Raw genomic sequence first — 25,316 nt, forward strand, 5'->3', positions numbered from 1 at the left:
AGGAGTGTTAAGAACATCAACCTGAATCAGCTCTAGAGATGGAGAGGGGTTGGCAGAAGCTACCCTAAAGGAGAGAACATGCTTGATGTGGCAATGAAGTTACCTGCCTGGATTCTGGGCGACCCTGGATATCTTCTCCTTTGCTAAGAAGTTAGCCTCTTTTTCTGCCTCAAAAATATTCTTCTCTTCCTTTACCTACTCCAAGGGTACAAGTGACTGGGGTATGCCTGTCACAGGTGAGGTGAGGCCAAGATGTGGGCACTAATTAAGGCCCATCAGATACGGTATAAATGTTATTTATTACCATGATTACTGTTTTGGAGATGGTCAGTGCTGTACACAGAAAGGGAGTTAAGAGCAGACTCTGAAGCCAGACTGTCTGCAATGAATCCAGGCTCCTCTAGCTACTATATATGTGATGTTGAACATATTTCTTAATTTCTCTGTGCCTCATCCATATCCATAAAATGACAATGTTAATCCTTATCCATAAAATGGCAATATTAATAGCACCCACTGTTCAGAGTTCTTAGGATTAAATAAATATTCGCTAGGTACTCAGTGCAAACTGTGGGCACACAGCATGTACTATGTAAGTGTTAGGTAAAATAAAGGTGGACCAAGCCTGGTAGCACCTAGTAAGTCCAGCTTCAGCTTTGCTGTGCAGAGTCGTGTAGGTGGTGTTCTTGTGTCCCTGGTTTGCTGGAGGACCTAGTTTTAGTGTATTTCAGGTGTCATTAAGCATCCCCGCTCCCTCGATGGGATAAGGGTGTGACTGTGGACTGTACATATCATCTCGGTGAAAGTGTTAACGCACATCCCTGGGCGGAGAGGTAACTCTACTCAATGCGTTATAAGGGGACTCACACACCTCACGGACGGTGTAGGTTCTGTCTGCTCCTTGCATTTCAGTGGAGGTGCACAGAGCTCCGGGGGGCATCGGGGACCGCGGGCCCGGGACGTGTAGCAGGGGGCGGTGCTGCACACTTCCTCGGACCATAGCGGGGATGGCGGGTTCCACACCTGTCGGGGCAGCAGAGACTGAGCTCGTGCGCGCGGAGGACCGGTTGTAACCTCCAGGACGCGCCAGCCCGCCGCGTGCAGCGCGATATTATTGCAGCAAGGAGGCTCAGTCTACACCTCTGGGCGACGACTGCGAGCTTGGTGCGTGCCGTAGGAGGTGTCATTACACACTTCCTGTGGGTCTTGCCGACCACGGAGCGTTTCCGGTGCCGGCTGGAGCTAGGTCAGGCCCCGCCCATCGCCAGCCCCGCCCCGACCCTGCGCCGCCTGCCCGCCCGCCGCGCTCCGAGCCGGGCGCGCACGCGGGCGGGGCGCACAGGTAACGCGCCGGTCGGCCGAGCCAGGCTGGCGCCCCCGCCCCCCGCCCCGCGCCTCGGTCCGCCGCCCGCCGGGCGCCTTCCCCGCGCCTTTTGCCTTCGGTGCCCGGTCCTCCGGCCGCTTTCCTCCCGCCCTCGCGCCCCTCCGGCCCGCCCCGTCCAGCCCGGGCTGCCCGGCTCCCGCAGGCCCCCCCGCCGCCCGCGTTCCTATGGACAGACGCACAGACACCTGCAGGTGGGTGAGAGCCCGCGCGCTGGGCGGGGACGAGCGCGCCGACGCCGCGACCCAGGCGGGGATCCCCTTTGTGTGGGGGGCGGCCGCGCAGGGGTCGACTCTGCTTCCCCGTCAGCGGCCGCGCGGTGACCCGGCTGAACCTTCCTTTTGTCTCCTCTCGGGGGAGCGAGGCCGGAGCGAGGGCAGGGACCCGGGCGGCCGCTCGTCGGCAGCGCCGGGCTTGGGGGTGCGAGGCGCAGAGACCCCCGGCTGCAGCTCCGGTCCGCCTGCCGCGGGCCGCCCCGCCGCCCGGCAGCTCGGGTCTCAGCGGCGGCTGCAGGCGCAGTGCGCGGGGCTGGCGCCCCTGCTTCTGCTCTTGGGTCTGTTGGAGGTGGGAAGGAGGGCGGGAAGGAGGAAGAAAAGGTCTGTCCTGTTAGTTTCCAAGTCTTGAGATGCTTATGGAGAAAGAGAGGTGGTTCAGGGCTCTGCCCCACTAGTTTCCCTCCTCGGGAGGCTCGCCGAGGTGCGTTTGGGGTGTGTGTGAAGGAACGTGCATGGCTTCGCTCCCTTATTTATTGTTTCTAACGGAGGAGGGCTTTCTCCAAAAGGCTCTTCCGTCCCCCACCCCCATCTGAGGCTGCGCACAGTGATTTGTGTTTGTTATCAAATATATCGAGAAATGTATTCCCCTGGGTAGGAGGAGGTTGGACTGAGCAACGTCAAACCAAAGTCAAAGAATGTTTTTGGTTCCCTCAAGTCTTTTTTTTTTTTTTTCTTTAAGGTTTTAGATGGAGACTTTAAAAAATGAGCATGGCTGTGATTTTTACAATTATGTATATTTTGTGTGTGTGTGTGTGTGTGTGTGTGTGTGTGTGTGTTGAAGTTTAGGAGTAAAGTTTTGTTTTTTCCCGTACTTGTTAGGATTCGCAAGACGGAATCTTCTCCTGACGAAATAAACAGTTAACAAGCCAGTCAGGTAGTGACAGCTTGCATGGTGGAGGTTAAATTGGAGTGCAATAAACAATGATCTAGCTTTCCGTTCAGGCTGAAGCCTTTATTTCTACTGATTTAAGATATGAGATCTTTCACAACCCATGAGATCATGAATGTCAGAATTGAGTTTTCCCCCTAGGATTGTGCTTTTCCTATTTTATTCTATGTATATAACCCAGCGATTCGGTTGTGCATGGATATGGATACCGTGTTTTGAAAAATACGGTAGGGTAATGTTTCTGATTTGTCTTATTTGATTAGCTAGCTAAGTTTCTTCATTAACGGTTGCTGTGTATTTGTAGATATTCAAATGATAAACGAGGTTGAATAAGCACCCAGAAAATAAATTTTACAGATTCAGATTTTTAATATGCAGGTATGGATTTATAACTATTAATCTCAATCTACTGCTCAGTTCTGGAAACTCTTTTTTGCCCCCCGTGTGAGAATCTATATTGACAAACTTAAGTCTGACAGTTACCCAGGAAATTAAAAAAACGAAGAAGCAGTTTTGGGGGCCATGCGTACAATTATATAGACAGTCATATGTAGAAAATGCAGGTTTTCCTAAAAAAACAAAAAGCATTATCATCTAAACTTGAAGGAAAAACGTGGAAAATTATGTATTATTTAAATTTTCATTAAGGTTTAAAATTTAGAAAACTGTACAATTTAATGCACTTTTTAAAAGACAAACTGATTTTTGTCATTATAAAAAGTTTAGTATGCTTAAAATAGTGGTTTTTTTCTAGGAGAAAAATTTATCCTAGATTCTTGCCCCAGTTAAACAGATTAATATTATTGCATGCCTAATACTGTAAATGCCTGGAGTGTACATTTATACACACATTACTTAAAACCCAGCAGTGATCAAGCCAGTCCCTTTTAGTTGACAAAATTTTACTGGTTTCTGCTTTGACTTCCAGTCTGCATTAGGTAAATGAATTTAAATTCTGCACAGAGGCACAGAGCTCAGTATGTGGCTCTGGTAGGCCCTTGACTAGCGTTCAATAGCCCAAAGAGGAGAGGTACTGAAATTTAATCAGGCTTTATCGCGAATCCAGGAATGGAGTTCTAGACCACTCTCAGAATTTCAGCACTTTGGTATACATACTCTTCCTTAGCTCTTTAAAGTATTAAAAAAAGATAAGCTAATAATTGAATTGCTTATTTATATATTTACAAGGCTGTCAGTGGTAGTGATAAGATTTAACAAAGAGTCACTGTGTAACTAAGCATTAACAGAGTGTGGCCTGTACTGAGAATTGTTTTGGCAAAGTTGTAGTTGTGCCTAACTGTTTTCTGAGATCATCAGTGTAGTCTTTATGTGGGCTGGCTAAAAGATAACACCCTAGTTTTGTTTATGTTTTTGTGTGTTTTTTTGACTGATAAGTAGATACTAATTTTTTGTTTTTGTATGATTAGCAATAATATTTTAGTGTAATCAGAAGCATTCCAGAGAACCTTATGTATTTTCAACTGATTTCCTTTCTGGTAAGTTGGTGTTCAGGAAGGCATATAAATTATTTTTCATTTTTCATGTTTGAAATTTTTTGACTTGTTTTGACAAATACGTGCTACTTCCAGAAAATTTGAATTTGTATAAAACTGCATTTTTAAATATAGCTGACATTTACCAACTTCTCTTTTTAAAACAACACTAAGCTGTCCACAGTTAAATTTGATAAGCTTTAAAATCCGTGGACTTTTCTAGCATTTTCCTGTTTATTGGTTATCAATGTGGTATCATTACAGGAAGCTTAAAATGGCCACTTTATGTTAACTAGAATGCTCAAATGACTAGTGTTTTCATTAGTAATAAATGGAAAGCTGAAAAGTAACAATTTTATTCTTTGTGATAGATCTGTGACTTTCAAGTCTTTTTTTCACATTTTTTTGTAGCCTAGTGGGGACGCAGGTCCCGCTGTGAGAGGTGTGGACAGTGACCTCTCGTTCTAGCCGTTATCATCGTCCTGCATTGTTTAACAACAGCACCAACCCCATGCTGCTCGCCGAAAATGCAGATTTCATTCTTGGATTAATATTCTGGTACCAGATGTATGAGGCTGGCTCTAAAGAAGCTTTTTCTCTTAAGTACTGTCAAAAATAGAGAAGCTGAAGATTGGAGAGAAGCCATTTATTTTGAACAGTTTATTTTCTGACAGTTTGTGTTTGTAAAGAAACCTGCTCATAATATTTACTTCAGAGATCTCCATAGTTGCCTGAGGAAGCCCCACAGGTTTCTTTTCCTTTAAAAAAGTTTCCATTGAGCTTAACTCTTATGTGATACTTCTTGACTTTGCTTCTGATTAGTTGATTTATGGACTTTATTTACTAGCATGATTGGAGAATTCTTTTGCTAGACTGAAATTGCACTCTGCCTGTGCTCTGGTCCGTTTCCTAGGTAACAAATGCACTGCATAGATTCCATAATGAGGACTGTGGTTGACTAGTTACTGTGTAAATTCTGTTGTTTGGTAAAGCTTAGTCTCAAATTCAAATAAAGGTCAAGAAACCAAAAGTACTGAAAATGCAAATTTTTGAATTTGATTTTGTATCCAATGCCAACAACGTTTAATAGGCTTTTCTGGAGAAAGGCAAATTATGCAGCCGTATTCAAGTTTGTTTTGCAAAGTCTTACACTTAAAACAGTTGGAGAGCTTTTTCACCATTAGTGTTCATACTGGTAATGCTAATGGCTCTAGTGACAAAGAAGATGTATTTCAGAAACATATTATCACACTTGAAAATAATGTATAGAAAGCAAAGAATCCTGGTCTAGGACAACTGTGATATTGTTATACTGAAAGGAAGTAACTATGTATCAAAAGAGAAATTATACAACTTTGACATGAGATATAACATTGTGTTTTTTAGAGATGTGGTCATAACTCTATCACCCATGCTGGAATACAGTGGTGCAACCATAGCTTACTGCGTCTTCGAACTCCTGGGCTCAAGGGATCACATCTCAGCCTCCCAAGTAGCTGGAACTACAGGCATGTGCCATCACACTCAGCTAATTTTTCTTATTTTTTGTAGAGATGGGGTCTTGCGGTGTTGCCCAGGCTGGTCTTGAACTCCTGGACTCAAATGATCATCCTGCCTTGGCCTCCCAAGTGCTAGGATTATAGGTGTGAACCATCACGTCCAACCATAACTTTAAAAAAGTTTAAGAAGATGTTAAAACGTTGAAGCAATGTTTAAAAACGTTAAAAATCTTACCGTAAAATGCTGAATTTCTATTCTAGCTTTTTTTCTTCTCTGCATGAACTTTGGCCAACCTAGCACCAGGGAGCAAGTCCCCCCTTGGTTGCTGCAAGTTAGAGAATAGCTTTCTCCTCCACCTTACTCTCCTCTGGAAATCTGTGGCCTCTTTAGCTCGAGACATAGGACAAAAACTAGTATGTGTGGAATGGCTAGTGATTATTAGCTGTTTTTTTTGTTAGTTTGTTTGTTGTTTTTTTTTTCCTTAAGAAACCTGCAAAGAACCAAAGTTCCATTAAAACCTACTGGAAATATATTTTCACTTGAGGCCTGAAAATGTTTTTTGTTAATCATCAAGGAATTCATTAACTAAACATTAAAATAAAATACAACTCTTTTTAATTCTAAATAATTATCCAAAGTTGCTTCCATTGCTTTCCCTTGCTTTGCTGGGTTGTTTTTAGATGATTCATTTACTCTTTGGTTAACTTTCATTTCACGCATAGGATACATCTTGCTTGACTTCTCTTTTTATTCTTGGTGTTCTTCAAAACTGATATTACTTTAACCTTTTCTGTCCTTTTTTAATTGCAAATATTATATCCTTTCAGTTTTTTCTTATATTTTCCTCTGGAAATACTAATTATTTAAAAAATATTTTCCTTGTGTGATTTAAGGCATTATCACCATGTATCAAAAGCTCTACCGTTTTTTCTATTATAGGACTTCATATTTATGGGATGGAGTTGACAATATGTGTGAATTCTTAACCAGCTAGGACTACTTCCTCCTCTCAGCTTGTATTAATTTGTGAGGGCTGCCATAACAAAGAATCACAGGCTGGTTGTCTTAAACAACAAAAATTTATTTTCTGACAATTCTGGAGGCTAGAAGTATAAGATCAAAGTGTTGGCAGGGTTGGGTTCTTCTAAAGCGCCTCTCTTGGCTGATGGATAGCTGTCTTCCTAAGGTGTCTTCGTTTGGTTTTCCCTCTGTGTATGTGTATGTCCTAATTTTCTCTTAAGAACATCACTTATATTGGATTAGGACCCACACATGTGACTTCATTTTACCTTAATTACCTCTATTCCAGGCCTTACTTCCCCTATAAGTCACACTTCTGAGGTACCAGGGTTTAGGATGTGAACAGATGAATTCGAGAGGAATACAGTTCATCCCGTAACACGGTCCACCCCTCTGCCTACTGCCTTTCACCCATATGTACCTACCTCCCTACATATGTACATACATACCTCACTCCACTTGTGGAATTTTGTAGCGGTTTCATCTTTTATGTCTTTTTTACTCTGTTGTCAATTTGTCACTTGAGTCCCAGGCCGAAATACATAGCAGTATGATCAGCTCTGTATATAGTCATTAAGAATAGATAAAGGCTTTTTGTTTTTTCACTCTTCGTATTCATTGTTTTTAAATGCTTTATTTTGAATGACTTAAAGTACAAAATCCTTTTTTTTTTTTTTGAGACAGGATCTTTTTCTGTTGCCCAGGATGGAGTGCAGTAATGTGATCACAGCTCACTGCAGCCTCAACCTCCTGGGCTCAAGCAATCCTCTCACCTCAGCCTTCTGAGTAGCTGGGATCACAGGTGCACGCCCAACACCCAGCTAACTTTTTTTTTTTTTGTAGAGATGAGCCTGTGTGGCTCAGATTGGTCTTGAACTCCTGGGCTCATGATATCCTCCTATCTGGGCCTCCCTAAGTGCTGGGATTACAGGCCTGAGTCACTGTGCCTGGCCAAAATTCTTAATAGTTGTTTTGGAATACTAGAGAATATTATTGTGGCCAAATTCAGTGGAAGCACTAATGCTGTTTTCTTCTGAGTTCTGAGGACCTGTTTCTTTTGGTGCCTTTTTTTTTTTTTCAGCTATTCATCTTGCTGCTCTCATGGTAAGTTATGCATTATTTGGTCTTTTCACACATGTCTGATGATTCCTGAATCTAATACCTAGTCAGGGCTTTTCTCCTGAAATGCACATCTTTGTGTCCTACTATGACTGGATATATTCACTTAATTTTCCACAAACATTTCACATTCAACATGCCCCAGACTTACTGTCCTCTTCAAATCTGTGTCTTTTCTTTTATTCCCTAGCTCAGTGAGTTGGTACCACCTTCCATCCATTTTCCCAGTCCAGAAATTTAGGAGTTATCTCTGATTCCTTCTTTATTCTTAATCCCATTTTCCATACATAATCAAGCCCCTGGGTCAGTCAGTTCTTGTTCCCCTAGTTTTCTCAATTCTGTCTGTTTGCCACATGCGAATCGTGCTACTGTGTTACTTTTGCGTTAGTCTTAGTTTTACAGTTAAATGTATTCAGTGTGCAACAGAAGTCCTTATGGTAAGGTTTCTGTAATCATTTAGTAGTCTGAAGTTCACTGAATTCTTGTAAGTGGCTCATGTGAAATGTATCCCTTGCCTTTCATATTTAACACTGTTTATCTGTGGCTTTTATAGTTCAAGGTCACTTTGACTGAATAAAAATACTTGACTCACATTTTTTCCCCCTCAAGTATCTTTAAAAATGTTACTCTCTTGCAGGAGTTGGCAAACTTTTTCTGTAAAAGACCAAATAATAATTATCTTAGGTTTTGTGGGTCATAGGTTTCCCAATTACTTAACTGTGCCATTGCATTGCAAAAGCAGCTCTAGATAGTGTGTAAATGCACTAGCATGACTGTTCCAATAAAACTTAATTTACAGAACCAGGCAGTGGGCTGGATTTGGTCCATGGGCCTTAGTTTGCTGAGTCCTATTCTATTCTGGTAAAATGTGTTGTCAAACTCTAATACCAATATGATTTTCTTTCTTTAATTTTATCTTTTTGCCTAGATACCCAAGGGCTTTTTTTTCATCTTTAAAGCCAATAATTTTACTAGAATGTCTGTTAGCCATTCCCTGTTAATTCTCCTAGATACATAGTGTTTTTTATTACATTGGCTCAAATATTTTTTCATATTTTCATCAATTATAGTTTTTTAGTAGTGTTCCATTATTTTCGTTCTCTCTCTTTTGGGCCTCCTGTTATATGTATGTTGGATCTTCTTATATCTATACCTTAATATTATTCTTATTTTTTATATTTGCTTTATTTTTTTCTATTTTATGCTTTAGTGCCTTCAATGTATCTTCTGTGGTATCTATGTCTCTCTCTCTTTTTTTTGAGACAGTCTCACTGTCACCTAGGCTGGAGTGCTGTGTCACCATTGTGGTTTACTGCAGTGTCAACATCTCTGGACTCAGGTGATCTTCCCAGTTTAGCCCCAGGTAGCTGGGACTACAGATGTGCATCACCATGCCCTACTAATTTTTGTATTTTTTGTAGAGACAGGGTTTCACCGTGTCGCCCAGGCTGGTCTCAAACTCATGAGCTCGAATGATCCACCTGCCTCGGCCTCCCAAAATGCTGGGATTACAGACATGAGCCACTGCACCTATCTATCAAGTTTAGTGTTCTTGCTAGTTTTCACTTCCTTTCTGAGTTTTTTCTTTCCTGTTCTGTCATGAACTTTGTCATTTCTTATTGTACATCCTCTTGTTATCTGGCAAGATTCGTTTTTTAGTTTTTCAATTTCTGATCTATGCTGTTCTTCCATAGCTTCTATCATTTAAAAATTTTTTCCCCTTTTTCTTTTTTTTCTTTTTGAGACAGGGCCTTTCTCTGTCATCCAAGGTTCAAGGAATTCACCCACCTCAGCTTCCCAAGTAGCTAGGACTATGGATGTGTGCCATCACTACCAGCTGAATTTTTTTTTTTTTTTTTTGTAAAGATGGGTTTCACTGTGTTGCCCAGCCTGGTCTTGAACTCTTGGGCTCGTGATCCTCCTGCCTTGGTCTCCCAAAGTGCTGAGATTACAGGCATGAGGCACTGTGCCTGGCTATTTTCTTAATTTCTCTTATTCATTTTGAAATATGTTACAGTTCTCATCTTTTTTCTTACTGTACTTTTTAATTGTTCTCTCTTGGTCATATTTAAATTAGATGGTCTTACCTGTACTTTTGGAGAAGCTTTCTGTGATGGAGGTGGAAATTGGCAAATATAGTTTTCCTGCTTTTATGGTTTGAAGATTTTCTCCTTTGTTGCTTAGCTGGAGTATTTTAAAAATATGGCCACTCAATTAAAATAAAAATGAGGTACCATTGTACATTCACTAGAATGGCTAGATGAGAAAAATAAAAAATACCAAGTATGAGGATGTAGAGTAGCTGAAATTCTCCTGCTCTGCTGTTCGAAGTGTAAATTGGAATGGAAATGTAAAGTGGTACAGCAATTTGGAAAGCTCTATGGCTGTATCTACTAAAGCTGGACATATGCTGCAAATCCTGTGACTCAGTAGTTCTACTCTATGATCCATACTCCCCAAATATATGGACTAGAATGCTCATAGCACATTTGTCATTGCTCCAAACTGAAATCTGTCCAAATGGCCATCAGTCATTGTTGTTCCCTTCCACAGTGAGTCTGACTTTGGCTGTGTAACTTGCTCTGGCCAGTTGGACATTTGCAAGCATTGTGCAACACAAGCTTGATCAGTGCTTACGTCCTCCGGGGAATAATGTCCTGAGACCACTATATAGGGATGTCCGGGAGTAGGAGAGGTTACATGGAAGAGAATCGTGGTGCCCAGCCAATGACCAGTACTTACTGACAAACTTGTGAGTGAGGCCATCTTTGACCTTGTAGTTTAGCTGACCTTCCTTCCAGCTAAAAGTCGCCACATGAACAAGTCCAGGGAAAACCAGAGGAGAGACTACCCAGAAAACATACAATTGTGAGAAACAAGAAATTGTTGTTTTAAGCCACTAAATTTTTAGGTGATTTGTTATACAGCAATATTAAACTGACTCAGATTGAATAAATACATCATGGTATATTTACACAACGGAATACTGTAGAGCAATGAGAATGATAAACAGTCTACAGCTGCATGCAGTAGTATGTGTGAATCTCACAGACATATGTTGAGCTAAAGAAGCCAGACAGAGCAGAGCTTATACTGTATGCCTGCATATATAGAAAGTCCTCAAGCAGGCAGAATCATTCTGTTCTGTTAGAAGCCAGAATAGGGGCTACCCTTGGGGGAGTATTGACGAGAACAGAGAAAGTAGAGGCTTCTGGGCTGCTGGAAAGGTTCTGTTTCTTGAACTGGTTGCTGGTTACATAAGTGGGTTCTGTTTGTGAAATTGTAAAATATTAGCAAGTTCACTTATTGCTGCCTTTTTCTGAGTGTATATTTCAATGTTGATGTGGCCTCCTCTGTGATGTTCTCTGAGATTAACCTTCTTTGGGTATCGCTTTCCTTTATTCCCACTCCTGCCTCTTTGTTTGATTTGGATTCTAGTCCACAGTGTTCTTCCTAAAGCCTCTTAGGTCCTTGTGGTCTTGCATTCTCCCCCAGAAACTCAGAAACTTTACTGGTTGTTCTTAGATACAATTTCACTTAAAAAGGATCCTCTCTTTTTGATGGTAATTTCTTCTTTCCCAGCTCTTAGAATCACTAGAACTCTCCTTTTTCTGCCTTCATCTGCTCAGTTGCTTATTCTGTGTAGGTTCTATTTTTGTGGGCGTTTTAGCCCTGCCTACTTATCTGGTGTCCATAGGACTGTCCTATCACCTGATATTGTTGAACATTTTGTCTTTTGTTATTGTTCACTTATTTTGTTATCCTCCTATCTGTGGGTGTTTTTATTTTTCCCGTGGAGATAATTGTAGGTCCACTTGCAGTTGTAAGATATAATACAGAGAGGTTCTTTGCATGCTTTGCTCAGCTTCCCCCAGTGGTAACATTTTGCAAAATTGTAATGTTACAACCAGGATATTGACGGTTTATGGGCTGAGTAGTGTCCCTGCAAATTCGTATGTTGAAGCCCCAACCCTCCAGTACCTTAATGTAACTGTATTTAGAAGCTAGAGCATTTAAAAAGGTGATTAAGTTAGGATAAGGTTGTTGGAGTGGGCCCTAATATAATCCAGTGTGGTGTCCTTATAAGAGGAAATTTGGACACAAAAAGAGACATTAGGGACATGCACACAGGGGAAAAAACTCTGTAAAGGAAACAGCAAAGAGGAGGCCATCTGCAAGCCAAGGAGAGAGGCTTCAAAAGAAACCAAGCCTGCCAGCACTTTGATCTTAGAATTCTAGCCTCCAGAATTGTCAGAAAATAAACTTCTGTTGTTTCAGGCACCCAGTCTGTAGTATTTTGTTATGGCAGCCCTAGCAAATGAATACACTGACATCGATAAAATCCACCACTCTTATTCAGATTTCCAGTTTCAGTGGTATTCACTTGTGTAGGTTCAATACAGTTTTATCACCTTTTTAGGTTTCTGTTTCTACCAGCCTCTCCACTGCCCCCCCCCCCCACCATTTCTAACATATTCATATGATTAGATTTGAGTCTGTTGTCTTGCTTGCTTAGGAGTCCTTTATTTATTTTTAAGTAGGTTTTTTTTGTTATATTGGAAGACTTATTTTCCCAATTGGTCAAAGGGGACAAATACCATCAGGCAAGAAAGGGTAAGATATGCAATAATCTGATTAGTAATAGCTTTTCTAGTGTATCTGATTTATAGTGATAAGCCAATACATATTTGTTGCAGGGAGTTTAATTCTTTTCTAAATGACTAAGGTTGTTAACATTTTCATGACAATTCTGGTACAGTTATTGACTTTCTTTATCTGACATCTTCTGAAAACAAAGAGTTCTACATTAGTGAATTTACCATATAACTATACTTTATCTCCTGGAGAAAACAAGATTAAAATCATTTTTAGTAGAGATGTTCTTTAAACATAGCTTAAGTAAAGGTGGCGGTTCAGTCGTTTTAGAAATCTGCCAAAGGAATCCTTTTCTGGCATCTGGATGAACCCAAGCTGATACAGAGAAATTTTTCTTTTCCCTCCCTGGAAAATTTGCTTAAGTTTTTCAACTCTGAAGTTTTACAATAAATTTAGTCTAGTTTACTACAGCCAATTCAAGGAAGGATCAATCAATCCAACTTACAAATCCATAAAATTAACGGATTTACCAAAATCTTGTTTAAACAACCTTTGAAGATTCTTTTAAAGTTTCTTTTATGTTGGTGTAACTTACATAAAATGCATAAATTTTATGTGTAGAGTGATTTTTTTCCCCCTTTTATTTTTAGTTGAGATGTAATGATTCTACATGTTTTTGGGATACAGAGTAATATTTCAATGTGTGTATACAACATATAATGATCAAATTAGGGTAATTAGGACACCCATAACCTCAAACATTTTATTATTTATTTGTGTTGGGAACATTAAAAATCCTCTCTTCTGGCCTTTTGAAAATATGCAATAAATAGTAGTTAACCATATTCATCCTACAGTGCTACAGAACCAGAGCTCATTCCTATCTAGCAGTAATTTTTTATCTGTTAACTAGCCTCTATCCACTCCTCTCCCTTTGCTGTTCCCAGCCTCTAATACACACAGTTCTACTTTCTACTTCCATGAGCTCAAAAAAATTTACTCCCACATATGAGTGAGAACATGTGGCATTTATCTTTCTGTGCCTGACTTTTGCTTAACATGATGTCCTCCAGGCTCATCCATGTTGTGGCAAATGGTGGGATTTCTTTCCTTTTTATGGTTGAATAGTATTCCATTGTGTATGTATACACCACATTTTCTTTATCCGTGAATCGACTGATGGACATTTGGTTGGATTCCATGTTTTAATTATTGTGAAAGTGCTACAATAAACTTGGTGGTGCAGATCATCTCTTTGATACACTGATTTCTTTGATACACTGGTTTTCTTTTCTTTGGATAAACACTCAGTAGTGGGATTGCTGGATTACTGTGGTAGTTCTGCCTTTAGAAACTTCCATATGGTTTTCTATAGTAAATAGCCTTTGAAGATTTCTGTGAAATTTTAGCTGAAGGTACTCCCGTTCTACCTTCACGGCAGCATTTTAAGGAATGTTCTGCTTTAAAAGTTTGGGTCATATGATAGTGTAGTCTTAGAAATATTTTCCTTTTGAATTTTGTTAATGAATATGAATATATCCATTGAAAAGTATATATTCTTAATAAAATTATTATTATTATTACTATTTTTGAGACAGTCTCTCACTCTGTCGCCCAGCCTGGAGTGCAGTGGTGCGATCTCAGCTCCCTGCAACCTCCACCTCCTGGTTCAAGCGATTCTTGTGCCTCAGCCTCCTGAGTAGCTGGGATTACAGGTGTGCACCACCACGCCCAGCTAATTTTTGTATTTTTAGTAGAGATGGGGTTTCGCCAAGTCGGCCAGGCTGGTCTCGAACTCCTGACCTCAAGTGATCTGCCTGCCTTGGCCTCCGAAAATGCTGGGATTACAGGCAAAACACCACACCTGGCTTTACAAATTATTTTTTTGGTATCAAAATTTATCCTATTAATTAACCTTAATACCATTTAATTTTTTTTCTTTTCTTTTTTTTTTTTTTTTAGAGATAAGGTCTCACTGTGTTGCCCAGGCTGGTCTCGAACACCTGGGCTTGAGCAGTCTTCCTGCCTTGACCTCCCAAAGTGCTGGGATTACACACATGAGCCACCGTGGTCAGCTTAGTATTATTTTTATTTGATGCTTTCCTGTTAATTATCAAATAGATATTTTACAGTTACTTTATTTAGTCATCTAAGAACATACTATTGGCTTGAGAGATAAGCATGTCCTTGCACATTACATAATAAACAATATTCTGTTGAATATAAAAAAATGTAGTTCTGTATAATATTTTTGAGAAAAACGGTGCACTGATAAAGAGGTTAGTTGGTTTGACCATGTGAAAGTTTAAACTTGGTTGGGCTTGGTGGCTCGCATTTGTAATCCCAGTATTTTGGAAGGCTGAGGCAGGAGGATTGCTTGATCCCCGGAGTTTCAAGATCAGCCTGGGCCACATAGGGAGACCCCCATCTCTTAAAAAAAAAAAAAAGCCCAGCATGGTTGCATGCACATGTGGTCCTGGCTACTTGGGAGGCTAAGGTGGGAGGCTGAAGTGGGAGGATCTCTTGAGCCTAGGAGGTTGAGACTGCAGTAAACTATGATCATGCCACTGTACTCCAGTCTGGGTGACAGTGCCAAACCTTGTCTCCAAAACAAAAAAACTCAAAAAACTTTATTTTTTAAATAAAACAATGGCATTAAAAAGGAAGGAGCACACTTTGGGAAGCTGAGGTGAGAGGATTGTTTGAGATCAGGAGTTTGAGACCAGCCTGGGCAACACAGCAAGACCCTTGTCTCTACAGAAAAAAAAAAAAAAGAAAGAAAAATTAATCAGTCATGATGGCTCATGCCTATAGTCCCAGCTACTTGGGAGACTGAAGTGGAAGGATCACCTGAGCTCAGGAGTTCAAGACCATGGTGAGCTATAATGGCGCCGCTGCACTCTAGACTGGGCAACAGAGCAAGATCCTGTTTCTTGAAAAAACAAAATAAAACCAAGTTGAAAAGTGAGAACGCTGCCAAGAAGGCAGCCAACCAGGGCTGCAATGGAGAGTAACAAGGAAGGCCTCTTTCAGTCAAGTCTTCAATTGGTCTAAGAAGAAAATCTTCCATTTCAGATTTAAAAAATAAAGAGGAACCAACACCTTGCAGAGCTGGTAGCCAAGCATTTCAGGCAGAGAAAACTGTGGCATAGAGAGACAGGAAGGGCATGAGGTCACACAGCAGACTGCACAGAAGAGCCAAGATTCGAAACCCTAATGCTAGACCCCAACTCCCATCTATGGCTTCTAATAACTCTTCATTAGTGGGTCCAGCATGGGGGCTCACATGGAGCAGGCCCTACTAAAAATCACTCTTTCTTGAAAAAACAAACAAAAAGAAAATACTTGCAGGAATATGATAGACAAAGAGTTGATGTCTTTATGACCTTGTATTGTTTTATTTTCACGATTTACAAAAAAATAATAAAACCCTAATGAATAATAGATAAAATGAAGAGCCATTTATAGAAGAGAAATGTTTAGCCTCCATGATAATCACAGACAAAATACTATGGCAATCCAGAAGCTTTTTTTAAACACTATCAAATCAGCAAAAATATAAAGTGAAATAATACCCATTGTGTGGTGAGTAGAAAGGAGGAGGGGAGGAAGTTATTCTCATATGTATTGCTGATGGGAATATGGCATCCTTGTTTTCTTATAAAACTTTGAAGTATAATATACTTACAAAAGATGAACATATCAATGTGTATAGTTGATTAACTTACAAATTGAATACATGTGACTAGTACTCAGATAATAAACAAGACATTATTTATTCCTCATGCTTTTCCCAGTATCTAACACAATTCCTCTGAAACAAAATAAATATCCTGACAGATTGCTGAGTCATAGGGTATATATGCTGAGCTTTAATGTGTTCTCCAAAGTAATTATATCAGTTTATACTGGCACCGACACCAGCGGTGTGTAAATGTTCTAGTTGTCCCGCTTTCCATGATTATCATTTTGAAAAGCAATTTGTCAGTATGTTAAGAGCCATAAATATATTTATACCAATTTATCTAGTAATTATAATTGAAAAGATAGAGATACATGCACAAAAACATTCAGTGAAGCAGTCTAAATTTTGTCTGCTGCAACCCCACACCATTTGTTGTCTGTGACTGCTTTTGTGCTGCAGTGGCAGAATTGAGTAGTTATGATAGAGATCCTGCAAAGCAGAAAATATTTACTATCTGACTTACTCCAGAAAAAGTTTGCTGACCCCTGCATTCGAGCATTATTTAGAATAGTAAAAGATTGGCAGTAACCAATATGTCCATCAGTAGGGGAATTATTGGCTAAATCCTTGATAAAACTGGATCTAGCCGTTTACAATGATGATTATAGGGACTGTTTAACCAACAGATATTTAATGGGCATTCACCGTGTGTTAGGTACTTTTCTAGATATTAGGAAATCAGTAAAAACAAAATACTTGCCCTCATAGAGCTTAAATTTTAGTAGTGGAGATAGAGAAGAAACAAGTAAAATAACATGTAAAGGGTAAGTGCTAAGAAGGAAGAAGAAAAGCAGGAAAGAGGGATATGAAATATTTCAGGGTAAGGTCTTGACATTTTAGATTAGGGTTACCAAGGAATATTTCACAGAGAAAGTGACTTTTGAGTAAGGACTTAAGTAAGAGGGCTTGACATGCAGGTATCTGGGGGAAGAGCATTTGAGGCAAAGGGAATGGCAAACACAAAGGGTCAGTTGGAAATGTGCCCTGATATGTTCTAGGAACAAGAATTTCAAGGGCTGGGTGGTTGCGGTGGCTAACTCCTTTAATCCCAGCACTTTGGCAGGCCAAGGCAGGAGGATCGCTTAAGCCCATGAGTTTGAGACCAACTGGGAAACAAGACCCCTTCTCTACAAAAAATTAAAAAAATTAGCCAAATGTGGTGTTGCATACCTGTAGTCCCAGCTACTAGGGAGGCTGAGGCTGCAATGAGCTGTGTTCATACCACTGCACTCCAGCTTGGGCAACAAAGCGAGACCCTGTCTCAAAGAAAAAAAAAAAATCAAGGGCTACACTAGAGGGAAGGAGGGGAGAGCTTCAAGGGAAGAGAGTTGCAAGAGTTTGGACAGGTAATTGCTGGTGGTGGTGGGTAGGGCAGATCATGTAGAACCTTCTGGCAAAATGAAAAATCCCTATTAAAAATTGTTCAAGTAGGAAATAAAAAGAATTTTTCTTCTCCCATTTTCCCTCCCTCCCTGATCATGACTATCATGCAAAGCTATGCATAAGGAAAAGATTGGAAGAAAATACCCTAAAATGCTAACAGTGTTAATGTGCTGGGGTTATAAATTATATATATATTTGCCATACTTTCTATAATTTGGTTATATTTTATAATAAAAAGCATAATTAAAGACGAAGTATTTTGCATATTTCTGTCTTTTAATACCTTAGAAATCAAGTACTTAGGTCTTTCTCAAGTTGATTGTAACCTGACTTTATTGATGGTGGGCAACAGTGTCTTAAATCATCTAAGGAGTTGTTGGCTCTTTAATTATGTATTAATCTTTCAGGGTTTGAACCAGAAGGAACTGTAGAGATTATCTTTTTTTTTTTTGAGACAGAGTCTCATTCTGGGCTGGAGTGCAGTGGTGCGATCTTGGCTCACTGTAACCTCCACCTCCTGGGCTCAAGCAGTTCTCATGCCTGAGCCTCTCGAGTAGCTGGAATTACTGGTGCATGCCACTACCCCCAGCTAATTTTTGTATTTGGAGTAGAGACGGGATTTCGCCATGTTGGCAAGGCTGGTCTCATGAGAACTCCGGACCTCAGGTGATCTGCTGGCCTCAGCCTCCCAAAGTGCTGGAATTACAGGTGTGAGCCACCATGCCCTGCCTTTTATCTAGTAAAAATAGATTATCTATTTTTAATCCCCTTATTACAGATGGGGAAATGATCTGGAGAAATGAAGGAACTCTAGCTTCTAGTTCCTTTTCATTGTATGTTTCATCGCCATTTAATCAGGTTATCCAGCACTGGAGTGATTTTTGTGATTCATGATTTACCTAATCTTATCTTTATGATAAGATTATGACAAGAAAATCTTTGAAAATGATGAAATCTGAGTCTGTTTTGTGCAAATCTTCTCAGCGCCAAAACCACTATAGCAAATATGATGCCAATAATGAAATATTATATATGTATGTACGTATGTATATGTATATATGTGTAGATGTCTATATATTTTTTATTTATACAAATTTATGGGGTACATGTAAAATTTTGTTACATGTGTATAATACGTAGTGATCAAGTCAGGGTATTTAGCATGTCTGTTGCTGGAGTACAATACATTTTTGTTGAAGATCGTCACCCTACTCTGCCATCTAACATTGAATTTATTCCTTCTTATTCTATGTGTACCTTTTAAACCAGTTCTCTTCAACCTCCCCTTGGTCCCCTCACTCATCTTTCGCAGTCTCTGTTATCTGTCTTTCCATTCTCCACCTCCATGTGGTCAAATTTTTTAGCTTCCATGTGTGAGAATATGTGATACTTCTTTTTTGTGCCTGGCTTATTTCACTTAAGATAATGACTTCCAGTTTCATCCATGTTGCTGAAAATGACATGATTTTATTCTTCCAATAATGAGTTCTTTAGGCTAGCACCCTGGTTAAGACCAGACTTTGGACTCAGACTGCCCGGTTTTGAATCCTGTTTCTCGTCCTTATTAGTACATAACTTCTCAGTGTTTTAGTTTCTGCATATATAAAATGAGTATAATACTAAGTATATAGCCTATAGGGTTGTCATGAGGATTAGATGAATTCGTGTGGGTACAGTGCCAGGCACATTGGTTATATTATTACTGAGGCTTAAATATCTAGAAGAGAGTATATTTGAACACTAGATAGCAGAGAAAATTAAGCTTAACAAATCCTTGAATTGTATGGTGTAAAGTTTATATATGTCTCTATTTTGACTTTGCAGGCAATGTAGTAATGTATTAAGAACATTTTAAAGCTAATTTTAATTAGTATAGTGGTTTCAAATTGTATGTTGTTGTAGCACTTCACAGATGGTTATCAAATTTTGTTGAAAAGGATATTTACTTTCATTTCATTTGGAGAAATCCTGTGATTTAGGTAAACGGCCTGAGTGGTTAGGTGATGAAAGGCAAAGCATGGGGTCCAGGCAAAAGCATGGGGTCCAGGCAGCTGTAGGAAAGATTGCTTGTTTACTGGAGCAGGCAAGAACTTTGCTTTGTGAGTATATAGGTCAGGGCAATAAAAAGTTCGATTTAAACTGACAAACAGCAGTGAAGGGGGATCAAATAGAGAACAGAGAGTGAGCATGTACCCCTTTCCTTTGAAATGTGTCGCCAAATTCTAGCATTTGAATGTCCCTTAATATCAAAGAGACAGAAGACCACTGAACTCATATAATGAATATAATTAAGAATGAACAAATTATTTGTTTCTATAATTTTTGAACTGTAGGGTAAAGCTTTTGGTAAAATCTGAAGTATGGAGAAAAATGAAATTTAACTTAGAGTACTGTGACAGTTTGTAAAAACAAATGTTAGAGGCCAGGTGCGGTGGCTCAGGCATATAATCCAAGCACTTTGGGAGGCCGAAGTGGGCGGATCACGAGGTCAGGAGATAGAGACCATCTTGGCTAACAGGGTGAAACCCCATCTCTACTAAAAATACAAAAAATTAGTCGGGCGTAGTGGCAGGCGCCTGTAATCCCACCTGTAATCCTGTTCGGGAGGCTGAGGCGGGAGAATGGCATGAACCCGGGACGCGGAGCTTGCAGTGAGCGGAGATCACGCCACTGCATTCCAGCCTCCGTGACAGAGCGAGACTCCGTCTCAAAACAAAACAAAGCAAAAAAACAAATGTTAGAATGTTTTTTCTTCATGATAATTAAGGATAATTTTATATGTGTAGTGTGTCCCTGATGTGTTACGTGTTTATACATGTTTGTGACTACTTGGGTACTTGGGGGTTGCACAAGTTTCTATTACTTTTTTTACTGGAAAAAATAGGGAATCTTTTTGCAGTGCTGATACTATTTTCTTAAGTATTAAAATTTCAGAGGTCTTTATGTGCTCAAACTGCTGCCTTTTTTTTTTTTTTTGGTAAACACAGCTGGATACATGCAGATATAGTCTGCAGTGTTTCTGCCACACTAGCTTTATTAGAAAGTTTTTGCCTTTTTTTGCCGAGTCATGGGTTGTAATTTAGGGTTTCTGTGGGCATATTAATTCTGAATAGAACCTGAGATTATGCTTAACTAGAAGTGTGTTAGGTTTGGTAGTGAGTTCATAACGGGACCCAGATACTTACATACTCCGTGGTCATTGCTATTGTAGCAATTGTGGTATTTAATTGAACTTGGAATATTTCTAGGCCATTACATTAGACCTCTGAGAAAAATTTTCTAAGTGCAATTCAAAATTTATGATTTAGTTAATAGTTAAGCTAAGGACTTTTAGAAGTATTTGTGGGTAGAGGGAAGGAGGCCATACATTACAGAGACCCAGATGAAGCATGAAATTGTGACACTGAATTTGTCTTTCAATCCCAACTCTCTGCCGATGCGCTAGGCTCTGGTCCAAGGAGTGGCATATGACTCTCAAATAGCCCCTGTATCCTTTGCCAGTCACTTTTTTCAGGGCTTAGGTTGATATGTCGTATGCATATAAGAGAATGTGTAGGAAAGATGTGTGAAATTGACTGAGTATTTTAGGTTTAGGTTTGTTTTTTTTCTTTTTTTAGGAGACAAGTTCTCTCTCTCATCCAGGGTGGAGTGCAGTGGTGCGATTACTGCTCACTGTAACCTCGAACTCCTGGGCTCAAGTTACTCTTTTGCCTTAGTCTCCTGAGTAGCTAGCATTATGGGCATGTGCCACTACGCCTGGTTAATTTTTTATTTTTTATAGAGATAGGGCCTCACAATGTTGCACAGGCTGGTTTTGAATTCCTGACCTCAAGTGATCCTCCTGTCTTGGACTCCCAAAGTGCTGGGATTATAGGCTTGAGCCACTGTGCCTGGCCAGTTTGGTTCTTTTGAATGGGAATTTTTGTTTTGCGTGATATCAATCAAACATCTATACCTATAAGATCAAAGTATAACTCTAAGATACTGTATCTGTTTTTCTTTCTTTCTTTTTTTAAGAGATGAGGTCTCATTGTATTTCCTAGGCTGATCTTGACTTCCTGGGCTCAAGCAGTCCTCCTGCCTCAGCCTCCTGAACTGCTGAGATTATAAGCGAGATTCTATCTTTTAGCTTTATGTGGTAATTCTAAATATTTTTGTGGGTTTTTGACCCCTTTGAGAATTGGATAAAATCTTTGGACTCCTTTCTTATTCAATACATATCTATATATATAGCCTATAATTTTGTGTACATTTTAGGAGATATGTGAACTCTCTTGATGCATTAGGCAAACAGTCTCTGTTTTCTGTATTTACATTTTAGCATATGACTTTCTTTTAAGAGTAGAAATCTTACAGGCTTGAAAAGGATTAGGAGTCTGAGCTTCTGAGCTTCCAGGGAAAATTTACTTTTTTGAGAAAGGAGAGATTAACGTGCTATTTTTCCATCAGAAATCCATTTAACTTGCTTTTTTGGACAAATATACTACTAGTATGCATCTAGTTAAATCATTCTTCTGCACTGTAGGTTATGAAAAAATAGTGTCTTACTAGTGTATTCACAAAGGCAGTCTAGCAAGGAAAAATTAAAAAGCTTAAATTCTCGTTCTCATTTCTAAGGGAATAAAGAGGGAGAATTCATTATGTCAAGCATTACAAATAAGCATGTATTAAAGCAGCTACATACGATGATGGCACATTGTTGGAACACCCTAAGAAAGATAATTTGCATGGAAGATGATTATTCAATAGGGCTTTAATTTACAAGAAACATTCCACCATTTAATTGAGCCCTTTTACACACACTGCTTCGCTTCAATAGATTGCATTTGCTCCCTGCATATATATACAATGCCAGAAGCATGGTTAAAATCAGATTCAGCCTAGCTAAAAGGTGAAACAACAGCTGAAAGTCATGTTGTAAAAATATACATTATTAAACATCTGAGGATTATTTTTGAAATCGGTTTTCTGTTGCCTGGTTTGTACCATAAAGCTGATTGTCTAATTTTTTAAGTAAGATTTTTATAAGACTATTTGGCCCTGCTGGCCGCTAGTTAAACTGTGTGGTTCAATTTAAAATTTTTTCACTTTTATAGGCCATTCACTGATATAGTACTTTTGCAAAATGAGCAAACATAGCCTGCATTTATAGTCATTTCAGAAAGAAAATTATTTGATAAAGAAGATACTAAAACATTTCAAGAAATAGCTGACTTGTGATTAAAATGCCTCGAAAGATAACATATGGTAAAAAATTTTAAAAAGAGCAATGTAGATACATTTATTTTATTTATTTATCTATTTTGGTCAGTGTTAGCAGAATAGTGTATGGAGAAAGCTTATCACAGAGAATTTCTATCCTTGAGACATTTAAAATAAGCATCCTTGTAAGAAGCCAAGCCAGGCCCGTTCTTTTTTTTTTTTGAGACGGAGTCTTGCTGCGTCGCCTAGGCTGGAGTGTGCAATGGCACGATCTTGGCTCACTGCAACCTCCACTTCCCAGGTTCAAGCAATTCTCCTGCCTCAGCCTCCCAAGTAGCTGGGATTACAGGTGCGTGCCACCATGCCCGGCTAATTTTTGTATTTTTAATAGAGGTGGGATTTCACCATGTTGGCCAGGCTGGTTTTGAACTCCTGACCTCAGGTGATCCACTCTCCTCGGCCTCCCGCCAGGCCCATTCTTGATGGGGAAACACTGAAGATGTCCAAATGAGGAAACACTGAAGGCCTGCAGGTGAAGTCAGGAGCAAGATGAGGACATTTATTTTCACCATTGTTTGGGAGGTGCGAGTCAGTGTAATAAGTAAAGTAAGGCAAAAAGGATTATGGATGTTGAAAAGGAAGCCATACATTTATCACCATTTCCAGGAATAGTGATTCAGTAGAGGAGAAGAACATTCCTGAGAATAAGTTGAAAGTTTGAAGTGGAAGAAAGAGAGGTTGAAACATTTTCTGTTGGCTGCCCTCTGTTTTTGGTGAATGGAGGCTTTTCCTGAAAGTGGAGGGGATGAGAGTGAAATTGGGCAACTAAGAAGATTGGGAAGAAAAGATATGGAGAAGCCGCTGTGATGAAAAAATATGTGGAGTAGCTCCAAGAGCTCAACAGAGGGTGAATTAACATGAAGACACTGGGAGTCGGTCAACAGAGGTGGTTTGTGTGAGTCAGGGTGGCATCTGGATTCTCTGAGCATAAGCGGTTCATTACCTGTGTAGGCAGCTTAATAACCCTCTGAGTGCTTAAGGAAGTGGTTCAGCCCCTTCCACACAAATTTGCTCCTAAGATCTTTGACTGCACAAGACCCTGGAGTTGGAGACCTTGTAAGATCAGTTGTAAGTAAGGTAAGGGAGAAAGGAAGGATGAAACTGTTTGGGAGGAGAAGCTGGTGTGGTATTTTTATAGTGGGCAGATCTGTCAGTGGGATGTCTCTGATTGTGTGCAAAAAGGCCTGGATGGTAATTCCTACTTCCTAGGGTTGTTGTGAAGATTAACTGAATCAAATGTCACAGTGAGCACGAACTGTTTCCCCATAGCGCCCTGCATACAGTCAACTCTCAGTAGATACCTGCCTTAAAAGCAAAAGCAAAAATCTCTGCGAGCCCAATTCTCTGAGATATTTAAGCCGTCTTGATTCCCACACATCCTTTAAGTCTTCATCGTGTTTAAAATTTCTCTGTACACTGATCCTGGCACCAGTGCTTTCAGATCTGCCTTTGCATCTTAAGAAGTCTCTGCTTGAGCCTGCCATTCCTTGTCCCTGTTTCCCTCTTTCACGGGTTTCTCAGATAAATGGGTTACATATACTGTCTCTTCTCTTATCATTAAATCGCTTTAATTCCAAAGAATTCGGCTGTTTATACCTCTCTTCTACCCAAATTCTCCACGTAGGTAAACATAGATAATGGACACATAAACAACAAAGTATACTGTCAGGTGATAATAAGTACCATGGAGAAAAGCACTTCAGTGTAAGGGGCATAGGGAGTGCCAGGCATGTGTAGGGGAGGTTTGCTAATTTTTGTACAGTAGTCTTGGTGGGCCTTTCTAATAAGGAGACACTTACGCAGATCTAAAGGTTGTGAAGAAGCAAATCGTGTAACTATCTGGGGAGAAGAGCATTCCAGGCAGCCAGTGTAAAGTCCCTGAAGTGGGGACAATGTTGATGCGTTTGCAAAAAAGCAAGGAAGATTTTTACAGATAGAACAGAGTGATCAAGCAGGGGATGGTGTCAAGAGAGGTAGGCAGGTAGATGTGGCATTGAGAGCATGTGGAAATTATCTGCTGCTTGCTTCTGTTTTCTCAGTAAGAGGGAGGATGGGGCAAAAGGAATTGGAGATTTGAAGAGATGTTCAGTTAGGAAAGTGGGAGAGTAAATATGGATTTGAACAAAGTGTGATCCTTGGACCAACAGCACCAGTATCGTCTGAGAATGTGTTAGAAATGCACATTCTTGGGATCCATCCCAGACATACATACTGCATCAGAAACTCTGGGGGTGAGGACGGACAGTCTGTATTTTAACAAGCTATTCTGATGTACAGAAAAGTTTGAGAGTCACTGGATTAGGGAGACGAGTATAATGCACTAAGGATCCATTTGAGTTTAGTGGTCTTAAATTTGATGTGAAAGCAGTCAGTAAATTGTGCTGAAGCAAAAAAGGGTTGAGAGAATTGAGTGTGTACAAAGGATTATTTTAAATGATATACCATAAAATCTAAGCTACATAAAGAAGTGAAGACAGGGCATCACAATTTGTGGAATATAGCTAAAGTAGTACTTTGGGGAAAATTACAGCAAATAAAGTCAATGACCTCAGGTTTTGTCTTATGAAATTAGAATACTAAACAAACAGTAAATGACACCAAAAAAAGTAGAAGAAATATCAGAGCATAAATCAGTGAAATGGAATAGAAAATA

General features: G+C 39.8%; 1 protein-coding gene across 2 annotated transcripts in view; it reads left to right on the forward strand.

The window, feature by feature from the left end:
• Positions 1-1,289: 1,289 nt before the first annotated feature.
• LOC100999647 (uncharacterized protein KIAA1958) overlaps positions 1,290-25,316 on the forward strand; it is a 171,792-nt gene continuing 147,765 nt past the window's right edge. The window contains exon 1 of one of the 2 annotated variants that reach the window (XM_003911355.4): positions 1,290-1,575. The gene's annotated coding sequence lies outside the window, so the exon portion shown is untranslated. The remainder of the gene's footprint in view (positions 1,576-25,316) is intronic. The other variant, XM_003911356.4, reaches the window with a different exon arrangement.

The sequence above is a fragment of the Papio anubis genome, chromosome 13, assembly GCF_008728515.1.
Source record: "Papio anubis isolate 15944 chromosome 13, Panubis1.0, whole genome shotgun sequence".
Classification (NCBI taxonomy): domain Eukaryota; kingdom Metazoa; phylum Chordata; class Mammalia; order Primates; family Cercopithecidae; genus Papio; species Papio anubis.